A 22,230-nucleotide genomic window follows, 5' to 3' on the forward strand; every position below is an offset into this window, starting at 1 on the left:
TTTCTTTCTTTCTTTCTTTCTTTCTTTCTTTCTTTCTTTCTTTCTTTCTTTCTTTCTTTCTTTCTTTTTTTACAGTTATCAAAATATTTTTATTTAATTTTTAAAAATGTATTTATTTCTTTTTAGTTTCCAACATTCACTTTTATAAGATTTTGAGTTCTAAGTTTTCTCTTCCTCTATCTCTTCCCCTTCCCCAAAACGGCATGCAGTCTGATATAAACTATGGATGTACAATCATGTTAAACATATTTCCACATTAGTCATGTTGTAAAACAGAATTAGAACCAAAGGGAAAAACCATGAAAAAGAAAAAAACAAAAAAACAGAGGGAGAAAATAGTATGTTTTGATTTGTATTTAGACTCCACAGTTCTTTCTCTGGATGTGGATAACATTTTCCATCATGAGTCTTTTGGAATTGTCTTAGATCATTGCATTGTGAGAAGAGCTACATCTATCAAAGTTGGTCATCGCACAATGTTGCTGTTACTGTGTACAGTGTTCTCCTGGTTCTGTTGAACATAGTTTCAAATTAATTTTCACAGTGTCTTCAATTTACAGATAAAGAAAATGAGATCAGAAAGGTTAAGAACCACTTAGGGAGTTAGTGACAGAGATAAGATGAGAATCAGGCTCCACATCTGGTGCTGTTTTTGAGATATCATGCTCCTTTCTATCACCTTTGATTTTTGCTTCTCTGCAAGTCAGCCCTCCCCTCCCCCCCTGCCCCCGCCTCTCCCTGCCACTGCTTGACTAGAACTGCTTTCCAAGGCCTTTGGTTATTTCCTAATGGCCAAATCTAACGATCTTTTTCTTTTCTTTCTTTCTTTTTTCTTTTTTAGTTCTTTTTGTCTGTGACTTTATCTCCATTGATCATTCCTTCCCTCTTGACACATTTTCTTCCTTTGTCTTTTCTTCCTACAGGTCTGGCTGTTCCTTCTGTTTTGCTGGTTCATCTTTCTCCAGTTTCCCCCAAAGTGTGAATATACCTTGAAGGTTAAGTCCTCAGCTTTGTTTTCTGCTTTTTTCTCTACATGTTTTCCTCTGGGAATCTTATCTACCCTTAAGGTTTCAATGATCACCTTTAGGGAGCTGATCACTAAAATTGAAATGTTCACAACTAAATGAATTTTCTTCACCTCTATCCTCAACCTCAAAGCTGCTTTTTCTATCTTCCTTCTGTTTGTTGAAAGCACCAATAAGCTGGAAGCAGTGGGTCACTCCTATATTTCCAGCTATAGGGGAGATTGAGGCTGGCAGATCTCTTGAGCTGGGGAGGTCTGAACTCTAGTGGACTAAGCTAATCAGGTTTCTGCACTAAGGTTGACACCAGTATTGTGAATCCCTGGTGTGTGTGTATGTGTGTGTTCAGAAACAGAACAGGTCAAATGCCTCATGCCAATCAACAGTGGAACTGGGTTGTAAATAGCTGCTGCACTTTCAGAATGGGTGAGATGGGGAGACCCAGTTTTTAAAAAGAAAAAAGGAAGGCAAGAAAGAAAGAGAGAAAAAGAAAGGAAGGAAGGAAGGAAGGCAATAAGCCACACATTCTTGAGACCTTGGATTCTCAACATCTTTATCCTGACATTCAAACCCTTATATCATATGGCCTGAACCCATCTTTCTAGTCTTATTTCATAATCCTTATCATCTTGCATACTCTATAATCCAGTGACACTGGCCTCCTTACTGTTCTTTGAACACAACACTCCATTTGACAACTCTAGGCATTTTTACTCACAGTCCCCCATGATTCCCTCCTCATTTCTGTCTTTTGGCTTCCCTAACTTCCTCTAAGTCCCAACTACAATCTCACCTTCTTCAAGAAGCCTTGAACAATTTTTACTTCTACCTTAGTTAATGTCTCCTGGGATTATTATACTTGTCACCCAACTCTCACCTGTGGCTCCAAGAAGCTGTAGTATGTTCAGTGGCCACACACTTGTAAAATCATCTCAGCAGCAATTTGAGGGTAACGGATGGGCCTCAAACCTGTCGGTGGACTAGGGGTGTGTCTACCCCAAGCATATGAAGACTATCCCCCAAAGAATGGTCAGATGAGAATGATTTGTTCCATTGGCCATGAGGGTGGCTAAAGCAGGCACTGTGGAGCACTTAGAGCTTGGTCAGACATTGAAGATGCCAAAGTCATTCACTGCATCCCGTGTTATCACAAATTGTCCTGACTTATATCTTGCCACTGGACTTCAATGGCTCTGGAAAAGAGAGTGAGGCTGATGATTTTGCACAACTCTGCTTCACTTAAATCCAATTCATGAACAAGTCAGGACATCACCCATCACTACTTTACCCCAACATTGTGATGTTATTGGTCTTCTTTATCTATAATTCTCTCTCTCTCCATCCCCCTGGCCCCCGTCTCCTGAGACAAAGTGAGAGAAAAGAAGGAAAGAAGGAAGGAAGCCAATAAGCCACACATTCTTGAGACCTTAGAGTTCCAACATCTTTATCCTGGCATTCAAGGCTTATTATCATCTGGTCCTAACCTACCTTTTTAGTTTATTTCATTCCACTTACCATTTTGCAGAGAGAGAGAGAGAGAGAGAGAGAGAGAGAGTTTTCATATAATTGTTTGCATCTTTTCTATCTTCCCCATTAGAGGAGAAAAAAGGAATGGTGATCAAGATGGAGACCACTTATTGGTGCTTTTTTAGACTTTTACCTGGGCTAAGATTTTAATAGAAAATCAAGCCACTCCTTTAGACAGAAGCCAGATCCAATAGTGGGCAGTGATAATACATGGTGATAGAAAATTCCTCTTCTACATCATTCATGACTGTGACCTCTAAAGTAGCAAGTCTCCAGAGGACAATGTCACACTGTATTTAATAACTAAATAGATTTCACAGAAGGAAAAGGAAAATAGTCCATTATGAAGGCATCAAACACCTACAATGAGGCTAATTGCTTAGAACCCATTGGTAGGTCCATTCTACTGTAGCTAAGTGGCCTATTTTGAGGGAACAGTCCCCATTCATCCACGTGATCAGTCAGTAACACCACAGAAAAGATTGCATTTCCTTGGCACGTAAAAATGACTCTGTCTCTGAAAAGTTGGAATCACTATTTAAAACTAATTTGACATAATAAGATCAATTCAGGTAAAAATTCTTAATGATGGATTGGGAGCTTAAATCCAGTAGACTCTCCTGTCTTTATTCACTTGCTCTGCTACAATATGTTTCCTTTAAGTGCTTTGTGATTCATGTTTTAGTTTCCTTTCTGCTCAGAGTCATAAACTATAGCTGACAAGCAACCACAGCTCAAAAGTAAGACAGTAATAACAACTGAATCCACAGCCAGCTCTAAATCGGAAGAAGAAGGTTATTAGGGAGTGAGGCAGAGACAGCCATGAGAGGACTTGAACTGAGAAGCAACATTAAAAAAAAATTATACTCAATAGATGTGGGAAATTATAATAAGCCCGTTTCACTAGCCATTAGAAAGGAAAACTCATAATTGTAACACTGATACTGGTCACTAAGGCCACGTGTTTTGGGACAAATTCCTTTGCAACACCTGCACAGGAAATTTACTATTTCATATTTCATCGATCCAAATCTACAACAGATACTTGTATTCCTACTTTGTGCATTACACTGTGTTGGATACAGGGCAAATGCACACAAAGGATCTGTGACTTTGTTAGGACAGGAGATCCCAGTGACTAATGCAGTAAATAAATTCTGCTGAATGATTTGCCTAAGACATATAGAGGTTAAACGACTCATTCAGGGTCACAAAGCTATCAAGGATATGTGGAAGAAGAGGCAGGAGAGTTTTGAATCAAGATCTTTCTGCCTCCAAGCTTATATGGTATTACCATCTTGTTACCACATCAATACCTTATTGTCTGAGATTATATCCAGTGACTACATCAAATGAGATGGGGGTAGACTAAATTCCTCCTTCCTTAATACTCAACTTCGCACAGATAAAGATTTGCTATCCCTAATAAATCAACGGAGGTGCTTTTGGAAATAAAAAAAGAAAGCTGTGTTTTGTGGTATAGTTCACAAACAATCAGAAAATAAACATTCTTTCATAAAGAATTATTATGGTTGGTGGGCTTGGAAATTATATCACTCCCAAATTCATGGTTATACAATTTGATAAATAAAGTTTTACATTCTCAAAGTCTACTGCCTATTTTTGGTGCTATCAAAGGCCTCCTTCAAACTAAATAAAGTGTTAAAAAAATAAAAAGGAAGAGGAAATCAAGCTTCCTCCCCCCTCATAGGGGAAGTCTGGTGCCGACAGTGATAGGGGACTTGGGACTGACTGAGAATCACCCCTCACTTTCATCTGAGAAAGCAAACTATCTTGGCTGAAGATTCCTCTAAGTCCTTGCAACTCTTAAGTCATACAAAATTTCACCAATGACCCTTGTAACACACTGGGCATTCTACATGGAGGTCCAAACTCACTCCTCATTTGGACAATGAAGCTAACTTTAAAAGAAATCAAACACATAAAAGACCCCACAGAATTGTCGGGCTCCCCAAAAGTAAGCAAGCATTTACAACAGAGGTTTCTAGATCTGTTCTCAAGGAGTTTATAATCTAGTAAGGGGATAAGACATACACAAATAGCTATAATGTAAGTTACAATATAACTTGTCTAAAATGTCTATTAACAAGCATTTACTAAGGGCCTCCCATGGACCAGGTGTTGTGCTAGGCACTGAAGATTCAAGTACAAAAATGGAACAGTTCCTGACCTCGAGGTTACATTCTGTTGGGAAAATAGCATTTACTCATACAATAAATATTAAATATATACAAAGTCAATTCTCAGTGATATTGTTACTAGTTGGGAAGAAGGTTAGAAGATCTATATAAGTGTGGATATCAGGAAAGGGTTCATGTAGGAGGTGGCATTTGAATTGAGCTAGAGATTCTATGAGGAAGAAATGGGGACGGAGTGCACTCCAGTCATTGAGGGGGTAAAAGGGAAGGAGGGACAGCCTAGTAAAGTAAGGAGATGAGATAGAAAGTTATATATGAGAAACAGCAAGAAGGCAAGTGTGATTGGTTAGTAGGGTACTTAAAGAAAATTTTTTTTAAAAAAGAAAGAAGGACTTTGGGAGGAAAGGATCATCTATAATTAGAAGCTTCAGGAATGGCTTTTTACAGTAGACATCGTGAGCAGAGTCTTGAAAGAAGAAAAGTTTTTACCTTTGAAGATCATATTGCTCTTGGTGGTCTGGACCTTGAGTCTGGTGAAGGATCAGCTGAAGACTACGGTTGTCCAGGATCCATAACATACCCTTATCCCATCCCAGAATGGAGAAGCAAGAGCAGTAATAGAAAAATTCCAGAGGAAACAGAGTTTGGGTGCACTAAGCTGGGTAAATTCATCAATGGGTTGGAATAGGCCAGAGGAAGAAGGGAGTGACAGAGGTAGAAGCCACGTCCATGAGTGAAATTCACAAGATCCAAGGTTGCAGTCAAGGTTACGGTCAAGGTCTAGGTTTCCCAGCGTAATAGTTGAAGAGTCACATAAAGAACAAACTGCACAAAAAACATGAATTCAACCTGTCACATTCAAGAATTCATAGATGTGTACAAGTTTCTAGCATTACTCCATATTGCCCTGTACCTTTTCACCCACTCCCTATCACTGTCCTCATTAGCCTCAAGAGAACTGAGACAGCAGGCTCACTCACTCCGCTGTCAGCTACAGCACTTTCCCAGGGTCACCTTCATAAACCTCCATGCAGATAAATATGTGGAAGAAGTCTTCTTTTCCAGGCATGACAGGACAGCCTATGCAAATGTACTCAAGTGGGAGAGAGGACAAGATTATGCTTGTATGTAGAACACAAACAACAAGAACATAGTCAAGTCAACAAGCATTTATAAAATGCCTACTATGTTCCAGTGCTAGGAATACACTGTGAGCTCTGTCAGAAAAAGGAGCTTTCAAAAGTCTCCATCCTCTGACATCACTTATCCCTCTCTCATTGTCCCACTTATAGCACAAACCAAGACAAATGAAATTGATGTCCAACTGTTAGAGGTGCTGGGAGGGTCATTTATGTCACAATAATGATATTGATGTATTTTTTGGCCTCTCTGCAACTGGATGGCTTCCTTGATTAGAGGAAGTGGTTGAAAAGGTTAGGTGACTTGCCCAGGATTATATGGTGACTCAATGTCATAGCCAGCCCTCAAACCCATCTTTTAACTTTAAGTTCAGTCATTTTTATTGCCTTAACTCTCATAGTATGTACAAAGGATGGTGGATAAGGTGATGTCAGACTGCTGAGCACTTTGTATGCCAGACTAGGGACTTCAGTCCTTATTATTATAAAGATTAAAATATTATTTTATTATTATTAGAAAAATTTATAAAATTATAAAATTTTAAATAAAAATTATAAAAATATATATTATTATTGAATAAAATATTTTTTCCCAACACCCCTCCTCTTGATTGTAACCTCCTTGAGGGCAGGATCTGTTTCCTATCTGTCTTTGTATCACCAGCATCTAACTCCTTGACTTTAGTATAGATGCTTAATATATTTCACCTGAATTATCCCTTTGGAAGAAAAGCATTTTATAAGCACAAGGCAGTATTATTCTGTGTCTGAGAGCATGATGGGATTTTGTTAAAAATTGTAAAGCAGAAGGACAAAGTATTGTAAAGCAGATAGCAGTGGGATAGTTGTATTTTCCAGAGCTTTCAAAACAAGACAATAGAGTATATCCATTAATCCTGGAATATGTACCTTGCCCTGAAGTTTAAATGGTGGCCCTCCAGATGAGCTGTGCCCTTTAACTTGGCTAGCAGAATGAAGCAGTTTAAAAAGTCAGTCGAGTAATTGGGCCCTGAACTATTAGGCAGCACCTCCTTTTTCACTTGACCTTCAGAAGGCTATTCTTTGAGACCCCAAGGTTCACACTGGAATAGTTACTAATGTAAACAAAAGAAATGTGAGTTGTAGTGGAGAATCAGATTTATGGCTTTAGGAAGAAAAAAATCTAGGTATTTAAAAGAGGCAATTCTGTCATATAGAAAAATCCTCCAGCTTTTCAGGTTTAGACTTTGTCTCACAAACTTTCTATGCCCTAGTCATACCCTTTCTGCTCACCTTACCCCTTCTTTGGAATACTGCCCTCCCCACCCCCATCTGGATCTGAAAAAAGCTGACAGGTGGCATTGTGGTTAGACTGTTGGACTTGGAGTGAGGAAGACCAGCCTCAGACACTTACTAGCTGTGTGACCCTGGGCAAATTACTTAACTTTTCTTAGCCTCAGTCTCAGTTTTTTTCATACGTAAAATGGGATAACACTTACCTCACATGATTTTTGTGAGGATTAAGTGAAATAACATATGTAAAGCACTTCGTAAATCTTAAAGCATTATATAAATGCTACCAGCTATTACCATTATCAAAGATTCCAGATTTTTCCAATCTGATTGACACCTGCTGGACCTCTGGGGTCTTAAATAAATCAGAACTGTATAAGCAAATCCCTGAACACTCAGGAAGGAGGGAAGATGAACCTAGGAGTCCCAAATAGAGCTGGGGTTAGCCTCTAGCTTGACAAGCTTGGATTCCTTCCTCCTGTCTTGGCCTGAAGATTGTTGTGCCTGAGGGTCCTTCATTACATCCTTAATCCTTTATATCCCTTCCCTGTTCTCTTTAAATCTGCTATAGTGGTTTCAGTTCTACCTACCCTGCTATTTTTTCTTTGTGCTTTCCTGCAACCACTTACATGGTCCCTCAAGCATCTCTAGTTAAGCCAAATTGCATTCCTTTAAATTGACCTATCACTTTTAGTGTTGACTACCCTTAATTTTTCTACGAAGGCTCTTTAATCCCAACAACAAGCACACAAATTATTTCTTGCTTTGCAGAAGTCAGTGCTTAACAAAATTTGTTGTGAATGAATGAAAGGATTTCACGGCCATACAACTCAGCTTCAGAAAGCATCCTTTCTAAAGGATCAACTCCATTATCCATAAAATGTCCAAGAAAATCTATCACATAATAGCTTTTATATCTTAGAGTGATGTTTCCTGCAGTTTTTCAAAAGCTACATATAACAAAGATCTCCCAAGTCTATGTTACCCTTAACCTAGCCTAGACCTCCCTATGTCCCCCAGCCACTTCCCACCCTTCATCCTATCTAGGTTCCATTCTCCCTTGGCCACCCCTGGAGTTCTATTACCTCATAGACTACTTGGCCACTCCTAGATCCCTCCCATAGTCTTTCTGTATATAAGGTCCATCTTGTCTCCATTAAGATGCTCTGATTCTTATAATCTAGCCACTGCTCAGATTCTTACATTCTAGCCAACAGCTTACAGGAGCTCAGATTTCCTAAGAGTCTGGCCAATATGGTGGATCTTCAATAAACCCTGTCTTTGGCTGAAAGAAGGCTTGGGTCAAATTCCTTTGGGCAGGACCCATGTGTTGTGATCTTGGGGTCCCAGCACGCCCAAACCTCTAGACCTCATCACTCCTAAACTGATGGTATGTGGAACTTTAGTGAAAGTTTGTAGAGTGTAACTTTAAAAAAAAATTGATTTAGGTCAAGTCAGCAAGTACTGATTAAGCATTTACTATGTATACTAAGTGCTGGGGATACAAAGAAAGACAAAAACCAATCTCTGCTTTTAAGAATCTCACAATCTAATGGAAGAAACAACATGCAAAAAACCATGTACAAACAATATATATAGGACAATTTGGAGATAAACTCAGAGAGAAGGCACTAATATTAGAAAGGACCAGAGAGCAACAAATATGTTTGAGAGAGAGAGACAAAATTGACTATAGAGCTGGAAAACTTGGATCTGTAATAAAGGTTTGGCAATATTGAGTAATTTTTTTTCTAGCTGGATATACAGCTCTATAAACAATTGATGCAAACCAGCAAACTTGTCAAAAGTCGCATATCTCCTAGTGTATTGTATGTCTGTTTTGACCTTGTGGATAAAACTGACCGTAAAGTAAAGATGAGGAAAATTTGTCTCAGTAGACATGTTGACCTCAAGTTCAGACAAACATTCTCCTTTCCTTGATCTTGTTTTAAAAAGCCTTCACTGCCCATGCCCTACTCCTTTCACTGGAGAGGAGGCACAAATGAGTCAGTTTTCTGTCAGTGACATGCACACAAGATTATAGCTGTAGAGGCAGGAGGTGACTCAGTGGCCATCTAATCTACCCCTTTCATTTTACAAATGAGAAAAGAGGCCCATTTAAAGAGATTGTGACTTCTACAAAGTCACAGAAGGAAATGTCAGAGATTTGAATCTAAGCTGTCTGAGCTCTTCAAATTTCCCCCACAAAAAAGACAGAACATCACCTCAAAGTGAATGCAGAGCAGCAGAAATAAATAAAAGTTGGGGTAAAGCAGTTGTCTTCCCAAGACAACTTGAGAGGACCTCAGGAAAGACCCTACTTTCATGGGGTGGGGGTTCTGCCAGAGTGAAGAGCAAATGCTGCTGAATCAACACATAACAAACCATGGCGACAGCTGAGTGGGCCTCAAGAACTTTCACCTCAAGGACAGTGAGGTTGGACAGCTGAGCAGGGGCAGATTGAAGGATCCTTCACTGGCACAACACAGCATGCCCAGCTATGCTGACCAGATGTGGTCTGGGCTACAGCTGAGGATGAGAAGGAGCAAGCCCCTCATCCCATCTTTGAGTCCAGTAGCAGAAGGGCAGGGACCTTGCTGGCTATGAGCGCTTGCAGGAGAGTGGAGTCCCTACTTTCAGTTCTAGGGTAGAGGGGGAGAACCAAAGTTTGCAGCTGTCAGAGGGACCTCTGAAAACAAGAATATTTGTGGGACAGCGTGACTGGGGGGCCCTAGTTGTGGCTTAGGGGTGGAGAGGAGTGCCAGAGGCTAAGGTCCTGGACAGTGCTCAGAAAATAACAGTTAAGTCATTCCCCACACCTCAGGAATAGAGCTAATTGCAATAATAAGCTACTTAAAATAAAACAAAATAAAAGTAAAAATGAGTAAGCAAAGGAGAAAGAACTCAGCCATAGACACTACTATGGGGGTAGAGTGATCTGGGTTCATATTCAGAGGAAGACAGCAAAGTTTAAAAAAGGCACTCCTAACTCAAAGAGAAATGTCAAATGGTCACAAACCCAAGGGTTCTTGGAAGAACTTAAAAAGGACTTAAAAAATCAAATAAAAGAGAATGAGGAAAAATTAGGAAAAAAAAATAAGAGCAATACAAGAAAATTGAGAAAACTATGAGAAGAAAGTTAGTCAATTGAAAAAAGAGATCCAAAAACTCAAGGAAGAAAATAGCTCCTTGAAAACTAGAATTGGGCAAACAGAAGCTAATGACATTATAAGACACCAAGAAATAATAAAACAAAATCAAAATAACAAAAAAAGAAGAGAATACGCAACATCTTATCAGGAGAAAAAACTGATCTGGAGAATAGATTGAAGAAAGATAATATAAAAATTGCTGGACTACCTGAAAGTTATGACCAAAAAAGGGTTGATACAATATCACAAGAAATTATTAAGGAAAATTGCCCAGAAATTTTAGAATGAGACAGTAAAGTAGAAATAGAAAAAAGTCTATTGATCACCACCTGAAAGAGATCTCAGGATGAAAACTTACAGGAATATCATAGTCAAGTTTCAAAGCTCCCAGGTTAAGGAGAAAATACTGCAAGGAAAAAGAAAAAAAAACAATTTAAATACTGTGGAGCTACAATCAGGATCACACAAGACCAAGCTGCTTCTACGTTAAAAGATTAAGTTTTGAAACATAGTATTTTGAAGAGCAAAAGAGTTGGGGTTGCGACCAAAAATAACTTACCCAACTTACCAATAACTTACCAATATAATCCCGAATGAAAAAAAAGAAAAGAATAGAAAAAAAAGAGAACATTCAATGAATGGAAGGACTTTCAGGTATTCGTGATAAAAAGACCAAAACTCAGTGGAAAATATGACATATAAGATTCAGGAAAAACACAAGGTAAACATTATAAAGGACTTAATAAGGTCAAATTCTTTACTTAATATTTGCAAAAATGGCACCAGTACTCTTAAGACTGTCATCATTACTTGGGTAGTTTAGAAGAAATGCTTGGACTGATCTGGGTGACGTGGGTTGATTCAAAAAAATAAAACTGGGCAGGGAGAGGTAAAAAAGAACAACTACCTCATACAAGTGAGGCATGAAAGGAAAAACTGATGGAGAAGAAGCAAGTAGGGGTGGAGGGCTGGTAGTGCTGCATCTTACTCTCATTGAAACTGGTTAAAGAGGGAACAACATATACATCTAGGAGGTCTTCTAAATTTATAAAGAAATAAGAAGGTGATTGGATAGGATCAGCTAGGGACTTTTGAAAAGGTGTGTTTAAGAATTAGGAGGGTGAGGGGCAGCTAGGTGGCACAGTGGGTAGTGCTCCGGCTTTGGGATCAGGAGGACCTGAGTTCAAATCCAGCCTCAGACACATGACACTTACTAGTTGTATAACCCTGGACAAGTAACTTAACCTCGATTGCCTCCCCCCCCCAAAAAAGGCAAAAAAAAAAAAAAGAATTAGGAGGGTGGAGGGGTAGGTGATTAAGGTGGAGGGTAGGGGGAAAATGATAAGGGAAGGATTCTTGGAGTAGTTAGATCAAGGAATAAGATCAAGGTAGTGATTAGAAGTAAATCAGACATGTAAAGTGGGATAGTTTAAACTGGGCAAGAAGGATAAATAGTGAGGAAAAATAGGATAGAGAGAAATACACAACTGGTAATTATAATTTTGAATGTGAATAGGATGAATTTACCCATAAAAGGGAAATGGATAACAGAATGGATTAAAAATCAGAATCTGACAATATGTCATTTACAAGAAATACAATTTAAAATGAGAGATAGACACAGAGTTAAAATGAAGGGGTGGAGTAGAATTTATTAAGCTTCAGCTGATGTAAAAAAAGCAGGGGTAGCAATCAAGATCTCAGATAAAAAATAGATATAATTAAAAGAGATAGTTAATGGGGAAACTACACTCTGTTGTCAATGTTATTCAATATTGTTTTAGAAATGTTAGCAATAGCAATAAGAAAAAGAAATGGAGTTAATCAGAATGGGAAATGAAGTAATAAACTATCTCTTTTTGTGGAAGACATGATGATATATTTGGAAAATTCTAAAGATTCAACTAAGAAATCAGTTGAAACAATAATTTTACCAAAGTAGTAGGATGTAAAATAAACCCACATAAATCATAAGCATTTTTATGTATCACCAACAAAACTTTGCAAGAAGAAATGCCAAGCAAGAGATACCCCATTTAAAATAACTGTAGACAGTATAAAATATCTGAAAGTATAGCTGCCAAAACAGATCCAGGAACTATATGAACATAATTATAAAATAGTCTTTACACAAATAAAGTCAGATTTAAATTGTTGGAGAAATATTAATTGTTCATGGGTAAGCAAAGCCAATATAATAAAATGACAATTTTACTTAACTTACATATTTATTCAATACCATCCTAATTAAATTACTAAAAAATTATTTTACCAAGTTAGAAAAAAAATAATAACACAATTCATTTGGAAGAACAAAAGGTCAAGAATTTAAAAGAAACTAATAAAAACATGTAAAGGAAGGAGGCTCAGTAGTACTGGATCTCAAATTATACTATAAGGCAGTAAATATTAAAATTGTCTGGTACTGGCTAAGAAATAGAAAGGTAGATCAGTGGAACAGAGTAGACATGCAATACACAGTAGTAAAGGATCATAGTAACCTTATTTTTGACAAATGTAAAGATTTCGATTTTTAAGATAAGAATTCATTATTTGGTAAAAAAATTGTTGGGAAAGTTGGAAAGCATCTTGGCAGAAATTAGGCATAGACCAATATCTTAAACCATGTACCAAGATAAGGTAAAAATGAATATATGACCTAGATATGAAAAGAGATATCACAAGAAAATTAGAACATGAAGCATTACCTATCAGACTCATGGATAGGAAAACAATTTATGCATAAACAAGAGAAAAAGAACATCATGAGGTATGAAATGGATAATTTAGATTATATTAACTTAACAATTTCTTATGTAAGTAAAACCAATGTAGACAAGATTATAAGGAAAACAGAAAGTTGGGGAAATGTTTTCATTGATAGTCTCTTAGATAAAGGTCTCATTTCTCAAATATATTAAGAACTATATCAAATTTATAAGAATATGAGTCATTCTCCAATTCATAAATGGTCAAAGGATATGAACAGTCAGTTTTTATATATAGTCACATGAAAAAATGCTCTAAGTCATTATTGATGAGAGAAATGCAAATTAATACCATGTTGAGATATCAGCTTACGTCTACCAGATTGGTTAAAATGATAGATGCCCTTTAATTGGGGAATAGCTAAACAAGTTGTGTCATATGATTGTGATGGAACAAACACTACTGTGCCATAAGAAATGATGAGCTGGCTGATTTCAGAAAAACATGGAAAGACTTGGACCTGTGAAGGAAGACGTGATACAACTCCAGAGAAAGAACTCATTAATAGAAGTATGTACAGTATGGTTTATTAAAAAAATACATATATATTTGTGTGTATATATATTTATATGTATGCATGTAGGTATTATATATATGTGTGTGTGTGTGTGTATGTGTGTGTATATATATATATATATATGTAATTGTAGCCTTCTCTAAGGTGAGATGGGGAGGGAGGGAGAATATTAAAATTAAGAATACACAGCAGAGAAGAAGAGAGAACTTAAAAGAAAGTACAGAAAAGCTGGGTAGCTTTGAAAACAATTTGTAGTATTTATTACATAGTTTTTTTTTTAAAGTAAACAGTCTGAAATGGAAATTCATGGTTTTATATTGAATCCCCTCATGTTCTGCTGTGTGCATGGAAATGTTCTCTCCCCACTCTTCATTTTGTATTTAAGTTTAAAATGAATAAAATTAAAAAAAAATGCATGCATGACACACTTTTAAGTTTCATCTTTTTTTATTAACATTTATTTGTTTATTCATTTATTTATTGACATTATTAACCTTTTTTGTCTAGGCAATAAATCAAATCTTGATTTGTAGTGTTTGCTGATTTCCAAGGTGTAAATGCTCATGCTGAAAATTTAACTGTGGGCTTTCTTGAACCTGTCTGAGTTAGCTCCAGGACACTCCTGCTCTGGCCAAATCTTTGTGCCAGATAAATGAACTGTCAAGAAAGATTTAACTCAGCAATTGCTTTTCTTGGAAGCAGGCAGGTCCAAGACAAGTGGATACTCAAGGGTAATTTTCTTAAAGGATCACTGACAAAAGAATGGGTAGAAATTCAACTGGCAAAAGGAGAGAAGGAGAACATTTCAGGAATAAAGAAGAGTGGGAATAAGGACATGAAAATGGGAAAGCAGAGGACATACTCAAGGGACAGAAAATAGTAACCTCCCTAGAGTGTGGAGTACAAGGAAATCAATAAGATAAAATTAGGAAGGTAGAAGGGCACTAAGTTTGGGAGGACTTTGAATGCAAAGAAACTTGAACCTGGGATGCAATAGGAAGCAATCAAAGGTTGATGAACAGAAGAATGGCATGACTAGATCTGTACTTAAGGAAGATTAATCTAGCAGTAATATAAAGGATAGGAGAGGTAGGATGATTCATTTTAGGGGTCAGTATAATTGGGGAAGTGGGTTAGGGCTGAGAATATAGATCTGGCATCTTAAACTCACTGTGTCCCAAAATGAACTTATATATCTCATTAAAACTTGACTTCCTCCAATTTTTCTACTTCTGTTGATGACACCATCATCTTCTCAGTTAACTGGGCTTGAATCCTTGGAGTCATCTTTGACTTCTTCCTCTTTTTTAGGTTACTGATAACCTTTGAGAAAACAGTTTTGGCAGAATGGTGGAAATGGAAGGCATATTGCCAAGGTTTGAAGAAGAGAGTGGGTGTTGTGGAAGGTTGTAAAGGCATAAATTGTAGATAAATGTAGGTATTAATATAAAGCAATTCATATAATTCATAAAAAAATCTCCATCCTTCTTCCTTCCTCCATTTTCTCTTAACGGTGAGGATTTTGCTTTTGAATGATCATAATAAAGTTATTTAAGGTATCTTTAAAAAAGATTATATTCTGTAATATAAGCAAAACACTCTCATAATCCCTACTTTTTCTCCTCCCCTCAAAAACCACAATAATCTCCCACACCTCCCCCCCCTTTATTTCCTATCATTTTCCTGATCTGTGATTTGGATCTCATTGCTACATTAAGCCACAATCACCAGTGTCAAAAGTGTGTCTTATGATACTCTTATATAGCTCAAGAAGTAATGAACACGAATATTGTGAGCTCAGTTCACTTTCCATACATAACTGTCTGCTTCTCCAGACATCTTCAGAGTATAACACTCTGGGTTGAGTGGTGGAGTCTTATTATAACTCATTGTATAGATGGGGAAACTGAGGCTCAAGAACATCAAATGCCTTCCCTATGGTCACATAGCTAGTAAGTAGTGGAGCTTGGACTCAAACCCAGGTCTTCTGATTCTAAATTCTGAAGTCAACTTCCTGGTGGTGAATTCGTAGCAGCAGCTTCATGCACCAAAGGAAAACACACACACACACACACACACACACACACACACACACACACACAGAAAACACAGTTTAATCATTCATGGCATATATATATGTATATATACATTTGGGCCAAGTATTTTTAGAAGTCAAATATTTAAGGAGCATTGGCAGACAGTGTTAAGAACTGGGGACACTCAACTCCATTTCTTCCAATTCTTCCCTGCCACAGTGAGCACTTAGGAGCCATGCCATCACGGCATGCTTTATATCTTGGTTACTAATCTTATGAAAACTATATAGATTTACATTTTGGGACAGCTGTATCCTTTAGCAAATCTGATATTAAGAAAACACATTTTCCTTCAGGGAATCTTATGAACACTATTGTACTCCAAAGTCTCTATAGGTACTTTTTCCAAATATGCAAATCTCAGCTCATTCATGCCTACACCTCTTAGCATACTCTTCTATAAATCTGCCCCAGGGGGTCCACCCTACATGTTGGAGACTTTTTTTGAGTTCTATAGACATTTCATGGAGAACAATGCAATACTCTGTTCATTGTTATCCCTTACCTTGGTAGGGGATTGTCTCATTTTTTTTTCTAATCATACATTTCTTTGACATTTCATTCTCGTGTAGTTTTCTCATTCTTTGCTTTTCTTCTGTAATTCTTTATATGTTATGGAGTGCATGTTGGATATTGTAAGATCCATATAATTGAATACAAAATATGATGGTACTATCATGACATTAAAATGGTTAAATAGCCAAGTATAAATTAGCCCAATTTGCCTCATCCCATCACAATTTTGAAAGATTTGCTATTCACAATATTAACCTGATTCACCATCACCCCAGTTCATGCTCTTACCACCTTTTGCCTGGATTGTTTTAATAGCCTTTTAATCTCATTCTTTGCCTCATATTGCTCCTTATTCCAATCTATCCCTTTATTCTGCTGTCAAAGTAATTTTCCTAAAGCTCTAAGGAACAGAGCTCCTTTTTTAGAACTCTCACTGTTGGAGGCAGTTTCACAAACCATAGCAACAGCCACTGGAATAGCAATACGGAGTGTTTAGAGTATACTTATATAACTTTTTCCATCAAACCATAGAAATGAGACTGGCAAAGATCCAGTCCCAAATCTCTTTTTTTGCTCTGCCAATGAAGCCTTAATACCTTTATTTGTCCCTAAAGTAGCACACATATTGTCATAATTTCTAAAGATATGGTGCTTCTTCCATTTTTCTAATTAAGACAGTTACACTGTAGCCAGCACAGAATTTTCCAATCTGAATTTTATTTTCTTCATTGTTTACCATTTACTAGATTAGATCAGACTAGATTAGGTTAGAACTGGATTACTGGTCATTGAGGAGAGGGACAATGTCTTCTTCACTGATTAACTCATTTTCTTTCTCAACCGGAATCTTTCCTTCTTCCCAACTTTCCTGTCACTGTTGAGGGCATCACCTTCCTCAAGTCATCCAAGCAACCTTGGGATCATTCTTGACTCTTTCATTGATCCCACATATCCAACCCATTGCTAAGTCTTGTTTCTACCTTCACGACATTTCTCCTCTGTATCCCTTTCTTTCTATTTACATGGTGACCCTCCTGTTAAGGTCCTCAACATTTTTTCCTTTAATCACAGCCAGACTCTATTAATGTCAGTAATGAACCCCCAAAAGTGGTCATGTATGTGAATTGGTGCTATTGAAATCATGATTACGTAAAATATGGCAACTGGTTTCAGCCCAAAGGAAAAAATGTAGTATGAATTCAAATAATAATTTATTATTCACACTAATTGGGATCTATCTGCATTGCAAAAGCCTTCTAATTTATCTCCTTTTGCTCAAGTCTCTCTGCACTCCAAATGATCATCAATTTAGCTGCCCAAATGATTTTCCTGAAATGTAGGTCTGCCCATTTGTGCTCAAGGAGCTCCTGTGCCTCATTATTACCTAAAAGATCAGGTATAAGCTCTTCAGTTTGAAAGTTAAGGTTCTTCATAACCTGACTTCTTCGTACCTTTCCAGCCTACTTATGTTTTGTTCCCCTTTTATGTATCTGCTTCTTTGGCCTATTGGCTGTGTTGAACACAACACCATGATTTCCATTTCTCTACCTTTGTACTGATTGTCCTGCATTCCTGGAATACTCTCCCTCTTTACTTTCATCTCTTAACCTCTCTGATTTCCTTTGGGACTCAACTCAAATTCCACCTTCTGTAGGAGGCCTTTTCTGGTCTACTTCCCCCACCTCTAACCCCTATGTCCTCTCTCTCTCCTACTCCTAGTGTCATTTCCTCTGATATCACTTTCCACCTATCCCGTATGTAGGCAAGTTGTCTCTCTCATTAGAATGTGAGCTCCATAAAGGCAGAGAATCTTTTTTCCCCTTTTCTTTTTATTCCCAGTGCTTAGTACAGTGTTTGGCACTTAGTAAGCATGTGAGAAATGCTTGTTGACTGACTTTTTTTTTTTTTATCAAAGTCCCAGTTGTTTTTGTTCCAAATATTCCCTTTTCCATTAAACTTACAACCACCATACTCACCCACCCATTCTCTCAAGCAGATGACCATTACAACCTCTTACCTTACTGAGAAAAGCCATCCATAGTGAGCTCAGTTGTCTCCCTGCTCCACAATTCAAAACCCATCTTTTTTTCTTCTCCTATTCTTTCTTCCTTTTTTCCAATCTCTTAGAACTATCCCTTTTCTGAGCCAGCTAATTGTGGACAGCATGACTTATGTATGGTCTTTGCTTCATCTATTCTGTCTCTTCTGGGGACTTAGCCCATTAATCATTCTAATCCTTTTTCCATTCTTAATCTCTTTGCGAAGACTACACATATACTCACCCAAGGAATCAGGCATCGAACTCCACTATGCTATTGAACACAATTTCTCAGATCTTTTAAGTGCTAAAACAAGTGGTCCTTTTCCCATTTGTTCTGCCTGGAGTACATTGACATTGTTGCCTACATCCTCTCCTCCAGGAGGGGATTGTCTTGGGTCATCTGTCCTCCTTTGGCTTCTATTCACTGTTGGTCTTCTCCCTATCTGTCAGACTACTTCTCTTCTCCTTTGCTGGCTTATCAACCCGTGGTGATTTCTTTTTAAGCATGAGTATTCTCCTTTACCTTGAGCCATTTTCTTTTGTCCCTTTACACTCCTTGTTGGTCTGTTTCCTTTGGTTCAATTATCATCTATATGTGATGAGTCCCAAAGCTATATATTCAGTCCCAATCTCTCTCCAAAACTCTAGTTCTCTAGCACCAATTGCCTGCTGGATATTTCTGTTAGAATGTACTATTGGCAACACAAGTGCTTTATGTCTCAAATGTAACATTTCCTCCTTTTGCTTCAAACCCATACCTCCTTCAAATTCCAACATTTCTGTTGAGGGCACCAACATCTTCCTAATTTCTTAGTTCATAACTTCGGAGTCATCCTAGGTGATTGTCTTTTATACAATCAATCTCTTTTATCTAATCAATTGCCAACACCACTCAATTTTGTTTTTATGATATCTTTCATATCTATCTTTTCTCCCTCCTGATGAGTGCAATCCTAGTTCAGTTCCTCATTACCTTTTAAAAATTTTAGATCATGATATTTTTGTTTTGTTTTTATACCATCTTTATTTTCAAATATAGTCCTCACCTCCCTAACCCAATTCATTATAACAAAGAATTTTAAAAAGAGAAAAAAAGCAGTTCAGTAAAATCAATCAACACCAATACATCAGTCAAGTCTGATAGTATGCATAGTATTCCAAGTCTATGGTCCCCTCACCTCAGTAAAAAAATGGAGGAAAGTACATTTTATCAACTCTTCTCTAAGGACACTTTTAATTACACATTATTTTTTTTTTGTAATTTCCATTTATGTTGTTGCATTTATTGTGTATGTTTTTTTCTTTCTACTTTCTTTCTAGTTTTTTGTTAGAACAAAGTTTTCTACTTTTCAGTTTTTGTTACTACCAAAAATGTTGATATAATTTTTTTTTAATCAATGACTTCCTTAGTGTCTATGTCTAGCAGTGAAACCTCTAGGTTAAAGATTATGGACATTTTAGTTATTTATTTGCAGAATTCCAACTTGTTTTTCAAAATGGCTGTACCAAATCATAGCTTCACTAATAATGAACTAGAATGCTTATCTCCCCATGACTCATCAGATATTGATTATTTCCATCTTTTATCATTTCTGCCAATATGCAGGGTATGAAGTTAAACCTCAGGGTTGTTTTCATTTGCACTTCTTTTATTACTGTTGATTTGGAGCATTCTTTCATGTTGTTAAGAGTTTGCAATTCTTATTTTGAGAACCGTTTGTATTCTTTGACTACTTATCTATTGGGGAATGGCTTTTGGCCTAATATTTGTTCCCTCTGTATCCTGGATACTGGTCTCTTATCAGAGTTATTTCTTGCAAAGATTTTCCCTGACTGAGAGCATTCCATGTTATGCTAGCTGCATTGATTTTGTTTATAAAAAAAACTTTTTAATTTTGTGTAATCAACATGATCAATTTAATCTTTTGTGATTATTCCATTAGCTTGTTTGCTTAAGAACTTTTCCCCTAGCCATAGTTGTGAAAATTATCAGCTCTGGCTCTGTTCTAAGTTTGTATGTGTGACTTGTAATACTTAGGTGGAGTATCCATTTTGAGTTATATGTTGTAAGAGACTGATCTTAACACATTTTCTGCTGAACTGCTTTCCAGCAGTTCTAATTTATTTTCTCAGGTTTATTGAACCCTGGGCTATTTAGATCTATTGATTCTTATTTAGTCTATCTTACTTAATTACTTTGATATTCTTTTAAAAAGAAAAACATCCCTTAATAGTTTAATGTTTATTGTTTATTAGCATAATTTATATGTATAGTCATATTTATTATATATCATATATCTCATATAATTCACACACACATATATACATAGATGGATAGAGAGAGAGGAAGTGCTATTCCTTTTTCATTCCTACTTTTTTCATTATTTCCTTATGATTTTAGCATTTTTATTCCTACAAATGAATTCTTTCTATTTTGTTTAGCTCTTGTTTGATTTGTATGACACCAAATCTATAAACTAATTTAGGTAGTACCATCATTTGAAACATTGTGATTTCATCAATATAGGGAATTCCCTCAAAGAAGAAACTCCCTTTACCAGTGTAGGTTCTCGTCTTCTCTTCAAATTAGAGTCATAACTTATGAACTGATACAAAGTGAAGTAAATAGAACCAGGAGAACATGGTATATAGTAACCGCAATATTTTTATCGTGATCACCTATGAATGTCTTAGATATTCCTGGCAATATAATGATCCAAGACAATTCCAAAGGACTTATGATAAAAAATGCTATTCACCTCCAGAGAAAGAACAGCTGGAGTCTGATCGGAGCATACTTTTTAAAACTTTCTTTATTTTTATTTTTTTTGGTTTGTATTTTCTTTTACAATATGGCTAACATGGAAATATGTTTTGTATGACTGCATATGTATAATCCATATCAAAATGTTTGTCTTCTCAAGAATGGGGAAGGTAAGAAGGGAGGGAGAGAATATTTCAAACACAAAATTAAAAAAAAGTTAGAGAATTTTTATGTAGTTGAGAAAAAATAAAATGAAATGAAAGGGAAGAAATAAAGAAAATTAGTCATAGAGAGATTTGTGAATCAATGAGCATTCAAATGGCTTGCCCAGGATCACACAGTCAATATGTGTTGGAAGTGAAATGTGAACCTAGGTCTTCCTGGTTTTGAGGCCAGTACCTCCCACAGGGTCTTGCTCATAGATGACATTAAAAATCATTTATTGAAATTAATTATATTCTGCTATACCTTCTGAGTAAGGAAAGATTAAACATTTTCTTTTCTTTCTTTTTTTTAATGGTTGTTTCCTCCCTGATGGCTACTAAGAACTGTGAAACTCAGGTCCCACAAACAATTAGTTTTATTTTATTTTATTTTATTTTGGATAGGAAGCTTAGAGATGCCCTTTGATGGGATAACTTTAGTAAAAAACCATAGTCCTGGTGCTGAATCAGATAAAGCATGGTAAGACAAGAGCAGAATAATTAAATATTTTATCAGTGTTAAAACCCTTCTTCCTCTGTTTGCTTCCTTGCTGTTTACTATTTTTCTGATCTTCCCTTGACCCTTTGTGATACAACTTCTGGTGTGTCATTACCTTAGATATTTTTTCATAAATTACTTGCCAATTTTAGTGCATCCTGTATTATTAAAACAGTCACCATCATCACCACCACCACTACCACCACCACCAAATAAACTAGATCTTTACCACTTGATAACTGGAGTTGTCATGACACTATTTAATGTTTAAATTATTTTTTGTTATGTTCTGTTTCATAACAATGGACTTGATTTATTTCATCTCAGAGAAAAATTCGCAACAGAAGCCAGGTGCTAGAGGGGCTGTGAAGGAAAGTTAGCAAAATAGGATAAAATTGTTGTGGCCTGGAATTTAACAGGAAAACAAGACTGAGTTGGAGGGCATTTCAGACATTTTTCAGGGATATGAATGATCTCAAAATGATAGAATAATCAGTCAATGGTCAATGAGAGAGAGAGAGAGAGAGAGAGAGAGAGAGAGAGAGAGAGAGAGA

The sequence above is a fragment of the Vombatus ursinus genome, unplaced genomic scaffold (assembly GCF_900497805.2).
Source record: "Vombatus ursinus unplaced genomic scaffold, bare-nosed wombat genome assembly UNPS02014821.1, whole genome shotgun sequence".
In the NCBI taxonomy this organism is placed as follows: domain Eukaryota; kingdom Metazoa; phylum Chordata; class Mammalia; order Diprotodontia; family Vombatidae; genus Vombatus; species Vombatus ursinus.